Genomic DNA, 18,204 nt, shown 5'->3' with positions numbered 1-18,204 from the left:
AGAGTGACTACAACCAGGTCAGCGGCCTGGACAAGCCCAATAAAAGAGTAATAAAAATTGAACATGCCAATGAATAATAAACACTTACAAGCCTCCACCCCTTGGAAACACTTTAAATGAACTACGAAAATTGCCATTTTTACATCTCCAACACATTTGAAAATAATTTCTGACGAGGACGCTTCACAGAACGTCTGAAACGCGCGTAAAAACGATTTCAATGACTTAAAAACATTATTACAATGATCCAAACATAATGCTCAATGAAAAACCAAGACACGGAATAATAAAATAATGTTAAAAAATACACATTGTTGGTGACTACTCCCTTATTTAAATATATATATATATGTATATATATATGTGTGTGTGTGTGTGTGTGTATGCCGATGACTACAAATACAAATACAAATATATATATATATACACAAATATATATATATATATATTTGTATATATATATGTGTGTGTGTGTATGTCGATGACTACAAATACAAATATATATATATATATATATATATATATATATATATATATATATATATATATATATATGGACATATTAATTCAGTCAAGAACCTCCGGAATTCCCTCACTTCATCTACCCCTAACGGTCATTCGCTAAACAACATCCAATCTCTGATCGACCGCGCATACCATTCCAGCTTCAACAATGAACAGAAACGTCTCATACGCAAATTTACTTGGCTTAAACAAAAAACTAATAAACCGGTCTACAACAGACACATACATAATTCACAGGATTCTTCCACCGACAAGTCCCTTAAAGATCATCTTCTCGTAACTGACCTCACTAACTCTCTTTCCACAACTGAAACGGATCTCCTTTCACTTGGCCCTAAGTTTATCACCACAATGAAACTGACGGATAAAGCTAAACTCAACATAGAAACGCAGTTCTGCAGAACTGCTTACCACCTTAAATGGCTCCACGCTTTTGCCCCGCACGATAACAAGGACACCCCCCCCTCAACCTCTCAGGTAATCACAACACCTCTTTTCCTGTTTTTCAGCTTGATCGCCCTTTATACCCACCCCCTAATAATATTCCACTAGATCTAAAACTTTCAAGGTTAAAGCATAAAATACTCAGAATACTTGAACGCGAACAACACCATATTACCCCCAATCTTACCAGGAACCAATACCTCACCCTTAAATCCCTTAAAGACAAAGATTTAGTTTACTTACCCTCTGATAAGGGCAGAGAATTTTACGTTATATCACAGGAATCTTATAACAACCTTGCTATAGAGCATCTTTCCAATACCGACCTTTACACCCCAGCACATAATATCACTGCTGCTCGTATTGAGAACAACATTAACAAGACATGGTCTCAAATTTGTTTTAAAAGAAATCTCCCAAAACAACACAGACTAAATTTTATTACTAAATACAGCAAATTACCTACCTTTTATCACCTTATTAAAACCCACAAAAATAGCACACACACACAGATCAGACCCATTGTTTCAAGCGTTAACGGTCCCCTTTATAAAATCTCTTGGTTAATATCCCTCCTACTTAAACCTCTACTCTCTACCTTCCCAGCCCATGTTAGTAGTTCCAACCAAGTAATTAACAGACTCAACGATCTACCACACCATCTACTCAAACTATACAGATACCCATTTAGCCTAGACGTCGTTTCTTTATACACCTCCATTCCTGCACATCCAGCCATCAATCTCATGGCAGACATTATAGCATCTAAAAACCCACAATGCTTCGGAATTACTCCAGGAGATCTCTTACAACTCCTCCGTATTATAGTAGACAACACTTACTTTACTTTCCTACAAAACACGTTCAAACAAGTATCTGGACTACCCATGGGCTCCAGTCTATCCGGTATTCTTGCCATTGCTTATATGGACAAACTCGAAAGACACACCCTTAGTACCTGCTACTCTTATCTCCTTTTTACTAGATATATCGATGACATTTTAATTATCACATACTCCCGCGAAGAAGCTATTAACATTTTCCACAAATTCAATAACGCCGACCCAAACTTAAAATTTACTATAGAACACCCAGACTCTTCGGAATCTCTTTCTCTACTTGATTTTAAAATACAAATTAAAAAAAAATGGTGCCATATGCACTGAATTCTACAGAAAACCCGCCAGCAAACGCCTCTTCGTACATTTCAAATCTGCGCTACCTCTCAAGGACAAACTAAACTACGCAAATGCCGAAATCTCACGCATACAAGACAAATGCACTAACATCTCCGACAAACATACACACACTAACAATTTCCTACAGACCCTCTCACTAAACGGCTACCCTAATACGATCCTATCCTCACTTAAAAAGAAAAAACGCAACACCCGACCCTTCTCTAACAATTGTTTTCTAAAACTACCCTTCCTCAGTGACAAAATCTCATCTTCAATCCGAAAAGCCATCCGCAGCGAGGGGCTCAACATTCAACTCATCCACACTGGATCTACTTTAAGACAACAGCTCAACCGAAAACATCCATCGCATACACCTTCCCCTTGTTCACTCTCTAATTGCCCAATATCACACACAGGTTTATGCTTTAAGAACCACGTTGTTTACGACCTACAATGCGCTAAATGCAGTGCATCTTACATCGGAAGCACTACCAGATTGCTTCATCACCGCATTAAAGAGCACTTAAACACTACTGCTTCGTCGTTCTATAAACATATTCGCACTTGCATTAATTCAGAACCAGATTTTCACATCAACATTCTTGCTTCTTCAAGAAACGTAGGTCAACTTCGTATCCTCGAATCTTTAATTATTTCAAAAAATACTCCCACACTAAACAATAGACTGGAATTGAGCTCCGCTTTTATAATATAAGTTTAAAACATAAGAAAAACAATAATTAAAAAAAAAAAAAAAAAAAAAAAAAACCTTGCTTGAATAGTCATCTCTCTTGATTCACAAACGCAACAAGTATTTCAAACATCAACTGATTTATTTTAACGTTCTCCTAACGTCATTTTTTGTTCTATATTTCACGGTATCACGTGGCAAACTCTGCGGCTACTTTTCCAATTTTGAACACTCTTCCGCTGTCTTCTCTTGAAAATGGACTAATAAGTCTGAAATATATTGAGATTTACAACACCATTGAATACAACAGAAAAAAAAATTACTGTTGTTTAGAGTTAAAATTTGTGTGAAAAAGAAAAAACAAACAACAAAAAAAAGAACTTTATTTCTTTTGTTTGCATTTAATTTTACTCTATATAAAAAAAAAATCTCGCATTGTTCTTGGCTTTTAATTTTATCTTATAATATATATATTTGTAGTCATCGACATATAGTCCTATTTTGTTGTATCACAACTCATCAGTGCCGCTAGACTAGCACCTCTCCCAAGCCAAGGATTAAACCTAGAACCATCACGTTGACAGTCAGCAGTTCTAACGATCGACCCACGGGAAAGGCGCCCGTAAATTATTTCGCCAAATGTCTATTTAAAAAAACATTTGCCCACCACTTTTACAGTGCTCTAATCGCTTGTTTATAAACAAAGAGTGAGCCTCTCATTTTTCAGCTTTCTACTCTGACATTTTTTTTCTCGGACTGCTAGACCTTAGAATTTCCTTCCTGTTTCTTGTTTCCCTGACTGTACTTACATGTAGAAGATTAAATGTAATGTAGACAAACTCGAATTTTTACATTTTCCTGTTAGAGATGATCCCAATTATAGGTCCGTCCGATTCTAAGTGGCAGCAAAACTTATTTGGGATGAAAAAGTTTTAGTGTTCGACCATAGTCGAGGTTTACCTAAAAACTCCCTTTTCAATAGCTACTGTACCGAGGTGTATAGAAGGACACTAATTCTTTTGCGGGGGTACTCCAATTACTCTTGGTCCTAAACTTATAATGCTGAGTGTTTAGCAAAGAGGCATATAGTATCATTTTTTTTTTTTTTTGTCTTTGGTATAGTATTTGGTCGAGGATTTTACTCTTTTCCTGACTTATCAGAGAACATTCCATCGACGAAATGCTGCATCTCTTTGCTTATTTTACAAGCATTTTAACGCTGGATGCTCTGACGAACTACAAGTCTTTGTCCCTCTCGGCGTAAATACCTCCGACAAACCCGAAAAGCAGTAAAATCCCATCCTTACACAATAGATATCCCTAGATATAAAAAAAAGCCTTCTACTCTAAGAATTTCTGTCCTGGGACTGCTAGAGTTTCTTCCAGGTCCCTGCTTCCCTGACTATACTGACATGCAGAAGTTCAAGTGTAATGTAAATAGACATCTTGCTGCTCAACTCCCTATATATTATCCCTGAAAATTATGTGTAAGATAGTAGCCCTCTACATCAAAGTGGCACTGTGGTTTGTTTTGGGTGAAAATTGCAATAAAAATAAATAAATAAATAAATAAATAAATACCATTATGCCAAATTTACCAGTTAACTTAGTATTACACTACGTAAGTTCTGGTTGACAATTGAGCCAAAGAAAGCTATTTGTTACCGTTTCCGGAGCCCCACCAGGGGTGATTCATCGCTTAGAAAGTAGTATAGTGTAGCAAGGCAGACGATTTATCTGTTTTTCTGTTTCCCTCTTGGTCTTTTTCTTTCTTTCTTTCTTTCTTTCTTTCCTCAACTATTCATAAAAAGTCGATCTATTTCTGTTTCTGTTTTAAAGCAAACTATTCGTAAAAAAAGTAAGAAAAACAAAGAAAACAAAGTTCTGCTGACATACTTTCCAGATGCATACAATAAAGTCGTCTTCGAGTCCAATGTAAGCAAGTTCTTGTTGAGCCGCCCCCTAAATAAATCATTTCTACCTCACTAACTATTACCACTGACTACCGTACACTCATTTAGCCTTATCCTTGAGTGGATTTCGGGCCTTGATAAGCGGTAACTCTCACGTAAAAAGAAATAAAAAGAGTAATATTTTTATCAATTTCCTTAATAGTATATGAATAAAATAAAGTCCGGGCGTTACATATTTGGGACTTTACGTCAAAACTAACTGATATGACCAACTACGTAAAGTTTGTCGAACTGAGAGAAACAAAAGTGTTGAATTTAGTCTCATTGTTATAATTATTATGTTAGCATTACAATGGGTTTTATGTACTAGAATTATACGTGGTTTTCCTTGCTATTATGTCATAATTGTACTGTTTTCGCCTTAAATCACCATTATAACCTCCATTCAATATTATTATGTTATTATTGCAATGGGTTTTACAAACAATCGTCTTCATTACAGATGCTGCTATCTCTCATTATAGCCTACAAAATACACCACATACATTCACAGAATGATCAAATGAGACATTTTTTTACACAGTGATCACCACTTATCAAGGCCCGGAAGCCACTCAGGGATAAGGGTTATTGCAAGTACATTACGTTAGTGTGGAGATTTGATGAAGTGTTTACTTAAGGGGGCGGTTCATTAGGAATTTGTTTACGTTGGACTTGAAGACATCCAAGTTGTAGTCCGGTGGGAAGCAGGCAGACGGAAAAGAGTTCCACAGGCGTGCAGTTCTAAGAAAGAAGCTTTGTTCATGGAATCCGCGTTTTGATTTAGGCACAGATAAAGAGTGGGGGAAATTTTTCACAGTGGATTCAGATAGACGGGTGTTTTTCGTGAAAGATTGGCGAGGGGGGGGGCAGAGATTGGAGATCAGACGAGCACCTGCCATAGAAATAACGATAAAACAAGCAACGTCTCTTCTGTGGGAGAGAGGTTGCAGGGTAGAGAAAAGGGCATCCCCCACTAAGCCACGAAGTCTATTTTGTACTCTGTCAAGGCAGGATAGGCTGTTTTTAGCAGCTCTTGCCAAGATATGGCAACAGTATTCCATCCTTGGACATACTTGGCTTTTAAGTAGAATATATCAACTTAATCTCATTTGATCATTTTGTGGATGTCTGTACTATGTTTTATCTATATAATTATAAAACTCAAATGGTCTTGTAACGATGTATGTAACCCACTTTTCGGTTTACGACATCCAGTTGCGCATGCGTACATGACCTGCGCACTGAAATATTAACGTTATTATTTCGAAATTATTATTTAACATGGGAAGAGTGGGGTTTAAAATAACTTAAACGTAATACAGAAATGAACGATGTAACAAAAAAGCAGAAAGTATTAACAATTGTTTATTTGGATAATTTAAACGCGAAAAAAACAAAAACAAAGAACAATTGGGACGCTAAAATATTAACGTTATTATTTCGAAATTATGGGAAGAGTGGGGTTAAAAATAACTTAAACGTAATACAGAAATGAACGATGTAAAAAAAAAAGCAGATATATCAACATTTGAATTTAACTATAATAAGTATTATGGTATCTGTTCAGTGCACATTTACCTATAAGTATGGCACACCACTTATAATTCAGTAACCGTAATTTTTTTTTTAATCAATTATGATAACGACTCATAGAAATCTATCTATATTCTTTTTTCATTTTAATATACTTTCATAGAAATGTTTCTGTTATGTCAAAAAAAAACTATTTTCTTTACGTCACAAGTGTCACGCTCATACATGAATTCCATAGCTAATATAACATACTGACCCAACGGGTCACGGGTAGTCTAGTACGCAATAAAGATTGATAAAAGCAGCTGTAACGAAGTTACATGACATTAAGTGGAGTATATCAATACATACGGCACAATCATGTTGCCACACCAGTTCCCGCCAGATCACCGAAGTTAAGCAATGATGAGCCTGGCTAGTACCAGATGGGTGACCATTTTGGAAGGCTAGATGCTGTATGTACCGCGCCAATTTATAAGTAAATTTCCAGGTTGGTATCTGGAAACGCATTAATTCACTGGGAGAGATTCAGCCCTAGTCTTACTTAAGACATGCATCTAGAAGGTAACTCTGATGACGTTGGCAGCAGGACATTGGATTGCCATGGAGGAGGGTGACTTTCTAGCGGATCAACGGTTCTATGGTATTGAGAGTCACGTTATTCGACTGCAGCTATGCGGATGATGTAAGGACAACGGATAGGTGCAAATAGGCGAATCAGATGCCACTGCGTTGGGGAAGGTAATGGCAACCCACCTCATGTATTCTGCCAAGGTCAAATCATGTGATGTCTCGAGAGAAATCAGGCCAGCAATGAATCGAAGCCTATGAAGAAACACTAACCATGCCTTCATCTACGACATGAAACATGTGATAAAAAAGAAGAAGAAACAGGGTATATCAACTTTCTCTCCTTTGTCCTTATATATCATTCTCTCTCTCTCTCTCTTACGCTTCTCTCCAGGTCAAATTACCCTTGCCTGATAGAGACATAGTTATTGGCTACGATAAACGAGTATGTAAATAACACAGAATCTGATTGACTGCCTAGCTAACCTTAATAACACGGGAATATATAAAAGCACGTCGGTACATTGACTCAATGCAATAGGTTGACAATTCTTCACGAGGATGAAACGAGGAAAATTATGTAAAGCTTAATTGCCATAAATTTTTGCCAAACTTAAAAAAAACTACCTAGCTCTACTTACGTGTTGAGCACTGTCGGGGTAAATACTGAAAATAGATACATAAAATCTTATGCATTTACATAAAATAATATTATATATAAGGGAGAGAGAGAAGGAGAGACAGACAGAGAGACAGACAGAGATGTTATTTATTTGTTGTTGTTGTTGTTGTTGTTGTTGTTGTTTTGCGATACGTTTTGAATGAATTCAATTATTTATCCGAAAGTGAATTTTTATCTAAATGCGAATAATTTTCCCTTTTACTAATTTGGTACCTCCAAATGGGGAGGGGCATATATATTGTTTTTAAGATATAATTTTTAAACCATAATATAATTGTTTATATAGAGATATTCTACATTTAAAAACTACCTGTTGCATATTTCAGAGACGTGTAACGGTTTCATTGAGTTGCAGTGATCTTTTATCATCTAAAACGCCGTTAAAATTCAGTCAAATCATCTGCGACTAACGGAATGACAAAAAATCAGTACGTCCGTCTCTGAAACACGTGACGTATATTTAAAAAAAACGAATTTTGTATTTTTGATCTCGCATTTGCGATCGAGCACTTTGATGGTTTCTTTTCAACACATCTCGACATGTTATATATATATATATAATATATATATATGTGTGTGTGTGTGTGTGTGTGTGTGTGTGTGTGTGTGTGTGTGTGTGTGTGTGTGTGTACAGAGAGAGAGGGGGGAGAAGATAGAAGGGAGAGAGACGAGATGTAAGGGAGAATAGAGGAAGGAGAGAGAGAAATCGTTAGCAAATGGTGACAAACAATATAAAAAGTTAAATGCAACATGCGTTATCTGATATTTCGAAATGCGAAATGCCATAAAAATTTAATTTTTCATGATAAAGAAATGGAATCAAGAAAGTCTTAAGAGACAGCAAAGTATTTATTTATTTGCATGTTTGTTTGCACCTAGCTGTAGATCGTATATGCACATTATCTATAACGGTGAGCATATAAATATGTACTGGCACACACACACACACACACACACACACACACACACACACACATACATATATATATATATATATATATATATATATATATAAACATTCTAACACGGTAGTGTTTGAAAATATGGTTAAGTGTTACTTTTACTCATTTATAACTTCCTTAAAGCTTTACCGCTCACTCATTCTTCGGCCAAATTTCAAACAATTTTTACAGTTCATAGGTCACCTTATCATCTATATTTTGAAATATAAATTTTCAATTTTTCTTTCATTAAAACAAAAGTTATAATAAAATTGCTGATGCTCAAAAGTCCTCAAAATTAGTAAGGAACATGAGAGACGGTATGCTTTGATTGGCTGTTGGTTACCATAACAAATATTTCAGCATTGACGTTTAAAAGACGATTTTTTTCTGATTGGCCGTTGGTTAACATAGCAACTTTTTCGTCGTCGATATTCATAAATCATAACGGGAATGTCGCTCGCATGCCATCTTATTGGGGTTATATATAGAGAGAGTTAACAAAAATGATGCTCTTTGCCGTGTTGAGGCTGATAATATTTCGCTTACGACATCGCACGTTAATTCTGTTTCTCTCTTTTTTTTTGTCCTTTCTTTCTGCTCATTTACGTAATTACGTAAGAAACAAAAAACTAAAAGGAAACCGAATTTTCCTATTCGTTTCTTAGGCCTTTAATTCTTTGATCCTTTTGGATTCTCTTCGAAATAGAAAGCGACGTCTAATTATGTATTAATAGAAATCATTCCTCTCTTTCTCTACCTCATTTTCTCTTATTCTTTTTCTCTTTATCTCTCTTTATCTCTCTCTTTCGTTTTCTTTTTCTAAAATCGCCACAAGTCTCATTATTCTGCCATCCTCCCTCTCTCTCCCTCTCACAAACACATATGATAGTATCGCTTCCCCGGGGAGAGTAACTTGGTTGAGCAACGTCCTGGGAACGCAACCAGCTCCGCAGGTGAATAAAGACGATACCCAAACGAAAGCACATGGAAACATCAACACAACGGGTCGAGATGTTATCGGCTATAACTGGCTGGTATAGGTCGCTTCTTATCTTCATTGCGTCGTTACAGGCATCTTTCCACCGTCGGCATTAGCGGCATGCTGAACTCGAACGCTTACGCAAAAATAGCGAACACATGCATTTTTATAAAAATATAATTTATTTAAGATTTAACAATGAGGAGCATATTTTTATAAAGACCAGTTGAAACCAGACACATGCTATGGTGCGTCCGCCGACTTCAGAACCCAAGCTTCAACTGTTTAAAACAATGATATATATTCTTCATTGAAAGAGAGAAAAGGGGAGTGAAAGAGAAATAGAGAAAGAGAGGGAGAGAGGGAGAAAGGGAGAGAGGGGCATTCATACATAACGTTTAAATATTGTTTTATTTTGTATCCATGGGTTCTTTCGGGTTTGACCTTTCAACTTCTAAGGTCTTATATCATTTTTCCTTGGTTCAATATTATAAACAAACTGTCGTTCTTGGCTTGAGTCATAGCAGAACATTTTCAAAATCACAAACACCTGCTTAACACATCTGCACCTCACAAGTACAGAGCAAGTTAGGCACGAGGTTTATTAATGTAGAAGCCTCCAGCTCCCTCAAAAGAGGCTACGTCATTGGGACACACACACACACACACACGCACACGCACACACTCACACACGCACACAGATTATTTCTCTTAAAAGAAGCACACACTCTCCTTCAGGATATCAATCTTAAAGAAATAAATCTCTCTCTGTTCCCCAAGTCACGACTATCTCTCTATCTTTTCATCCTCTGTCCCTCTCTCGCGAGCTTTTACTCTCTTTCACTCTCTCTCACTCACTCTCTCTCTGTATATCAACCATAAAGAAATAAGTATCTCTCTTTTTTCTTTAGTCAAAATTATTCTTTCGAAACTTTTATCCTCTTTTTTTACACATACAATGTATCTCTTAATGTGTCAAACTTGATAAATAAAATCTAAAGTTATTTCAAACAAAAACAATAAATAGACGTGTACAAATGGTGTGTATATACATTGTGTGTGAGGCGTACGTGTGTGTGTGTGTGCGTATATGCGTGCGCGCGCGTTCAGGCTACGGTCAACCTTACCATCAAAAGCTAAAAATTTCAAAACACAATCGTTAGAGGAAAGACATACGATAAATGTCAGTAAATTCCGAGAGATGGAGGTTTGCTATGATATAAAACAATATTTGTCCCAGGACGGATAAAATTAATTCCTTAAACAGAGCTGTTTTGCACCAATCTTATGCCTCCTTCATCTTGAGATGCAGTTTCCACTTGGTGCAGATAACGAACCCACGTGATATATTTTTCGCCATTCCTTTCGATCCAGGCCAAGTTGGTTGATGGACGCCCAACTATTGAGAAATGTCCAATCAAAAACATTTCCTCTCCACATTCTCCTTGGTTTTCCTCTGCCACTTTTACCTTCTAACATACTCTCCAAGCATAAATTTGACAGGCCAATGGTTGATCGTTTGATATGGCCAAAAATTTTAGGGATTTAAACTTTTGATATTATTAAAGAGGGGGTAGGGAAGTAGTTTAACGCAAGGGGATATTTTGTTTGTTTTTTTTTTGTTTGTTTTTTTCGAACAGGCGATTTCTCGTAATGAAACGCATTCGATCCGGCGATTTCTCGTAATAAAAGGCATTATGTGATTTTGTAATACCTCAGTGCGACTGGCTAGTTGTTTGGTCTATGTGAAACAATAAAAACCATATGAAACTACTGCGAGGTCATAAATTATATAAACTTTTACTTTGACAGTTATCTGCACCCTTTTTGATTTTAGAATAGTACTGTGCTTTTGGTAGGTATTTATTTGCTTCCCCACGTTAGCAAAATATGACACAAGGTCGGTTTTTCTGTGGGATGAAGGGGAAGGGGAGGTAGAAGGACGGGATGCTATATACAGGGTGCCCCTGCATGTACCAACAACCAATTGCCACAAGGGCAATGGTCACAAAGCGCAAAATCTGCGGAACAGATACTACACTGTGATCTCAGCTCGATTCTATTTTTAGATGTCGTCTTGTGTTCACTGGAGAAAGTCGGTTTATGCCCTAAATAAATGAATTGGGTGATCTGTTTGATTGGTTTACTGTGACTAGTCAGGTTAAGTTCAAGATTAAATGGTATGAAATTTTCTCTGACTTTAAACGGATAATCTGGGCCTTCATGTTTATAAACATTTAAGAGTTGACAATCAACCCTGGTTCCAAGAAATTCCGGAGGATGACACACATTCTGTTCCTGAAAACGGGGCACATGACTTTACTTGCATATATCTACCTATTGAACTTCTCCTTTGCTGGGGGGGGCATTCCATTGCCTGCTGTTTCGACTCCAACTCGAAGTAGTGACACCATGTCCGTCAGTCAGTTATTTTTTTATTTAGTTTTTTTATTTATTTTTATATATATATATATATATATATATATATATATATATATATATATATATATATATATATATATAATACTAGCAGTTCTGCCCGGCTTTGCTTGGGGCCTGTGTACTGTTCATAACGTTATGTGCATATGTATATTTTAAAAACTGTAAATATGAACGGTAATATCTTTCTATATAATATACTTCCTTAACTACCATAGAGAAAAGTTGGTAGAAATCGCATTTACATTACAGATATATAGATATACATATGTAACTATATGTGCATAGATATATATATACATATATATACATATATATATATATATATATATATATATATATATATATATATATACTACAAAAGTACCCGTCGTTGACTGGGTTCAAAAACAGCCTACAGAAAATGGACTCTGATTTATTAAAGTATGATAGGTTATGAAAAGGAAGGGTTGTAAAAAGATAGCTTGGAATTTGGGGGTATCAAAACCAAAGCAAAATATAATGAAAGTAAAAATAAAATAGATAAGCCCCATAATTTATTATACCATACCTGTTCACACTGAAACACTTATCACAATATTTTGTGGATCTATATTAAAAAACCTTGTTAAACTTTGTGACATATTTCCATTCTATGGAGGTCAGGCGCGATGAACACCCAATAATTTTATTATACCATATTTCTTCAAACTGAAACATAATTATCAAAGTATACTTACACAGATGGATGTGAAAAGTCTTTATTAAAGTTTGTGCCTATTTCCATTCTATGAGGGCCAGACGCGAACGCAGACCCCACAATTTTATCATACCATCTCTAGTTAAGTTAAAACATACTTATCAAAGTATTATTATGTACATCTTTATCAAAGACACTTGTAAACGTTTTGTTTTTTTTTTCATTTTTTATTTCCATACTTTGGGGGTCAGGCGCGAACGCAGACCCCACAATTTTTATGAACCACCGCTCTGCCAAATCAAACCTACCCATTCCTGATCCTCGATACATCTTCTATCATTATATGTAATCAGTTTTGTAAAATAGTCAACCATATAGGAGCCTATTCGTAACCAGACACACACACACACACACAGACGTTCAGCTTTATATTATAGATATGCATACATATATTGGATGGTTACGTACTAAGGCACTTTAAAATGTTATTACTGTTTTCAAAATGTATCTTGTTATGTTTTGACTCCTTAGCGCTTATATAGAGTGATTCCAGTATTTTTAGTCTTTTTACGTTTGGATCCATATGAATGTTTTCAACTAGGATTTTTCTAAATTGGGAATGTGGGCAGCCATGTTGTTTTAGGTGTTGGCAAATCAAATTTGTATCTGAAAGGTGTAGGGTTAATCATCTGGGCAATATGTTGGTCGTGTGTCTAATGTAGCTGTTGGTGTTTCTATTGTTGGAGATGCATTCTCCCAAGGGGCATTTGAATCGGTAGACGACAATGGTTTCATCGACTAATTTGTTTTTGTCCAGGAAGTGTTGTTTCTAATTATAAGGTTAGCAGTCGTTAATTTCTTGTAGTAGATGATAAATCTGATCTTATTATTATTGACTGGGGGTATATATCGATGTATCCTTTTCATCTGATTTAAAGTTGTGGTGTAGCTGGATGCGATAGAATACATTGATGAGGTGAGAATTGTTAACTAAGTTATAATTAGTTTAGTCTAGGTTTATTATTGTTAGTGTAATTTGTTTATCTATTAACAAATGAGGGAATTGGTTATTAATATTAATTATTTGATAGTATTTAATTCGCTGTAGAATATATTTTTTATTTGAGATCAATTTGGCTCGATTAATAAGTTTTTTTTATATATAATTGCGGTCTTGTATCGGTAGGGACATTCACTTTTGAAATTTAAGATACAGGAATTGGTTGAAATAGTTTTTTTTATATGGAGAAGTAATGAATTCATGTTTGCTGGAGTCTATGAGAAATGGAATATTATTGTTTGTATTTAATTCATAATTCCCCCCCACACTTTATCTGTGCCTAAACCTAAACGTAGATTCCATGAACAAAGCTTCTTTCTTAGAACTGCACGCTTGTGGAACTCTGTTCCGTTTGCCTGCTTTCCGGCTGACTACAATATGGTTGTGTTCAAGTATAACGTAAATAAGTTCTTGATGAGCCGTTCCATATAAGTTATCAAATTTACCGAATTTTCATTACTATTATTATTACAATTTTGATTACTATGTCCAATTTCTACTGTACACTCTTTAACCCTTATCCTTGAGTGGCCTCTTGGCCTTGATAATGTGGTGATGCCTGTGTAAAAAAAAGTGAAAACATGTACAGAGTAATTTTGAACATGATGCTTTTCTATTTCGTTGTCAGCAAGAATAAAAATGCCGTCGACCTAACGTAAATAGACGTTTTTTTTATATTTTATTCTCCAGGTTGGACATATAAATGCTACTAAAGGTGGGTTCCAATACGGACCCCATAGCTACCCCATCGATTTGTCCGTAAATATTATGAAACACTATATATTGAAGTAATAATTACATATATCTATACTCCTATAAATTTTATAACCATAACCCTTTTTTCTATTTATTTAAAAAAAAATCTTTGTTATATAAAGATCGTGAAATTACATTCATCTGCAAAAGATCTAGCTAATTTGCATATTCTTTTAAGCGTTCATTTTAATTAATTCCTTATTAGTTTTTCGGTTTTTGTTATGGGATGATCATCTTTAGTCAACTATCACGTGTAATTATATTCATGCAGATATTCTACATGATTTATACTTGCGTCATATTTGCGTAAAAAGCATATAGTAAACACAAACCTCTTTCAATATACATTCGTGTGGGCTTGATGATGAATGCCCTGGAAACTCACTTCTGATTAATGTTTAGTTTTAAAATATGCAAACAAAGAAATGATTTGCGGCGATTTTAAATGGTATCCTCTTCTTATATCGTAAATTGTATTCATTAATGAGAAAAAATTAAAATAAAATAGTGAGGTACACTCGGGCTTGAACACGGGATCATTCGATCTGTAATCGAATGCTCGACCACTGAGCTCAGTTTCCTGATTTCTACGAATCATTTTTTTCTAAGAAATTATTTGTTGAAATTTTATTATCTCCCTTACCGATGCAGCCTAAAATATTCCCATGTAAATATTTTTTTTTATCTTTAAAAAAAAAAATTTTGAAGATGGTAATTTTTTTGATTTTTGATACTTATCGGACGAATTTCTGTAAAAAAAAAAAAAAATATCTAAAAACACTACCAGACATATAAATTACATTTGTGCGAAATTGTGAATAAGATAAGCTCCGCTGTTTCGGAACCTATAAGGAACTTTCCCTCTCTCTCTCTCTCTCTCTCTCTCTCTCTCTCATTCTCTCTCTCACACACGCACACGCACACACACAAAGTGACTTATATATATATATATATATATATATATATATATATATATATATATGAAACTAAACAGAAATGAACGAAACGAATCCAACCGTGCAAAATTCCCCTACTTGTAATTAAACGTTAGAGCGAAAGCAGTAAATAATTCCTCCATTAGCAGGCAAATTATTTACAAGGCAAATACCTACCTGCCTATCTCTGGCTGCCCTATTGGCGCTTCAAATAAGAGGAAAAAAATTTGGGCGACTCCTCGGAGGGGGGTGAGAGGAACAATATATATATATATATATATATATATATATATATATATATATAGGTATTTTAAATATGTAGGGATTTAAAAATTATTATAGTAATAATTATGTCAGCCTCTGTAAGAACTCGGTTCTTTTTGTTGAGCACTTTAAATTTGAAATGTAAGTCGGTCACTTAAGTTCACTTGCGCATATCCGAATGTTAGAATGATTAGGTCACTCTGGACGGACGTCTAGACATTTAATAATAAATGGTTAAATTTCAACTGTATTTCTCGCTGTTAAAGTTGGCCGTATGGTTTATTTCTTCGCTAATGGAGTCATAGATGGCTTCATGGCCGAGTTTGAATCTCGACTACCGGCTGTAATCGTAATGCCCTGCACTGGTGATTTCTGAAAGGATGAAACGCTAGTGTCTGTAGGTATTTAAAAAATGATGAAAGTGATAATTATATATATATATATATATATATATATATATATTAAATTTATTAATACAAACATTGATGGCTACATATGTGCATACATGCTTCTGTAATTACCCGCGTTGGGGGATTACGTCTTCAGGCCAAGAATTATCGTCGAGAACTGATATTTCAAACAAAAACATTTTCTTATTTCGTTTATAAAGTTAGAATGTAACATGGGTGGGGCTTATGAGCGAGGAGAGGCTAAGTGAGGTCTTAGAAGATAAACATCTTTTTTTTTTCTTTTTTTTATATTCCCTTTTAAAGTTTATCTATCCCATCTTTTGGTTTTTACGGCATAAGGTACTTGAGAATTTTGTATTTTTGTCTCGCGGTCAGTAAATTCAAAAAATTCCTTATGGCTATTGAGTACTGACCGGTGTATTTCAATCCATACACACACACACACACACACACACACACACACACACACACACACACACACACACACACGCTTATACCTATACTCAGGAGTGGACATACACTGTTCGCTGTATTTTACTCACACACACGCACTGAAAGCAGACAATAACTATGACGACACACAAGAATAAAATTAAAATTAAAATAAATTAAATAAATAAAATAAAATAAAAATAAAATAAAATAAAATAAAAAATAAATAAAAAATAAAAAATAAAAAATAAAAATAAACATAAAACCCCGGAAGTTATCAACCTCATCATGCATACATATATATAAATACACGTATAAACACCCACACTTTGATACACCCGTGTATATATACACACATATACACATACATAGATACATAAATCTCACATACAGTTATAACATGTTTATATTTATATGGGGTTATGAGCGGGGAGAGGATAAGTGAGGTTTTTGAAGATAGTAAACATCTTTTTTATTTGTGTAGCCATCAATGGTTGTATAAATAAATTTAATATACCTGCTCTGTTCACTCATTGAGCACTCTTTGGTAGACACATGTTGTTTCATTGGATGTACTTCTAGGAAACTAAACTCTACTGGCTAAATATATATATATATATATATATATATATATATATTATATATATATATATATATATGTGTGTGTGTGTGTGTGTGTGTGTGTGTGTGTGTGTATGAGTTAAAGGCATAATACATTTACTGATAGATATAATAATTAAATGATTGGTTTCGCTCTACGAAACAGATACTGTCAAGAATTGTATAAGTCAACTGAATTCAAGTGTGTGTGTGTGTGTGTGTGTGTGTGTGTGTGTGTTTGTGGATAGATCAGATTCTCTGTTAAGTAATAATTATATATATGTATACATATATGTGTGTACGTGTATGTGTGTATGTGTATGTATGTATATGTGTATGTATGTGGATAGATCAGACATCATTGTTATAGGGACTTTTTGGATATGATTTACTTTGTTTTGTTATTAGAAATGAACGATTTAATCATGGTTTATTTATTTAATTTTCGATATTTTATTCCCAGACAACTTTTTCCCTCGAATAGGACAGAGAGGAAATCATGGGGAGTTCTCCGGGAGCACAAATGAAACAAATAAATCTGGAGTCAAATGCCTGAGACAAGCAGTAGAAAATCGATTTATCGATTTTATGTTCGATCGATCACCTCCATTGAGGAATTACCTCCGTCACATAAAATGAGACACGTATATCTGCACGGGTGAAAAAACACTGAAGGTGTTTGAATATGCAAAGCTACAAATAATTTATGAATGGGCACGACAGGGCATTGTAAACATGGCGATACACACGTTATGTATGTACATAAAATTTTTATCGAGACATGTAATATTTTATATTTCAATATTTACTTTAACAATGCTTAATACGCGAGTAGTTTGATAGTAAGTTATGAGAATATATTTAGTAATTAAGCTAGACAAAATTTCTCGCGTCCCCTCCCCCTGTAAGAACTTATTACGGGGGATGAAATCTGGAAAACACTGTTGGCTTAATTTTCATATATATTTAAAAACTCACAATGTATGTATATACATATATAAACATATGTATGAATATACATATATAAACATATGTATATACATATATAAACATATGGATGTATATATATAAACATATGTATGTATATACATATATAGACAATGTATGTATATACATATATAAACA

The 18,204-nt window shown here is 34.7% G+C and overlaps 1 protein-coding gene across 4 annotated transcripts in view; it reads right to left on the bottom strand.

The window, feature by feature from the left end:
• Window positions 1-18,204, bottom strand: part of LOC145249747 (putative amine oxidase [copper-containing]) — an 845,813-nt gene that overhangs the window by 787,967 nt on the left and 39,642 nt on the right. The window contains exon 2 of one of the 4 annotated variants that reach the window (XM_080111660.1): window positions 7,541-7,565. The exons of the other annotated variants lie outside the window; for them this stretch is intronic. The gene's annotated coding sequence lies outside the window, so the exon portion shown is untranslated. The remainder of the gene's footprint in view (window positions 1-7,540; window positions 7,566-18,204) is intronic. 4 annotated transcript variants of the gene reach the window in all.

The sequence above is a fragment of the Euprymna scolopes genome, chromosome 28 (assembly GCF_053919585.1).
Source record: "Euprymna scolopes isolate OS-2025 chromosome 28, ASM5391958v1, whole genome shotgun sequence".
Lineage (NCBI taxonomy): Eukaryota > Metazoa > Mollusca > Cephalopoda > Sepiida > Sepiolidae > Euprymna > Euprymna scolopes.
This window is presented reverse-complemented; position numbering and strand designations above follow the sequence as displayed.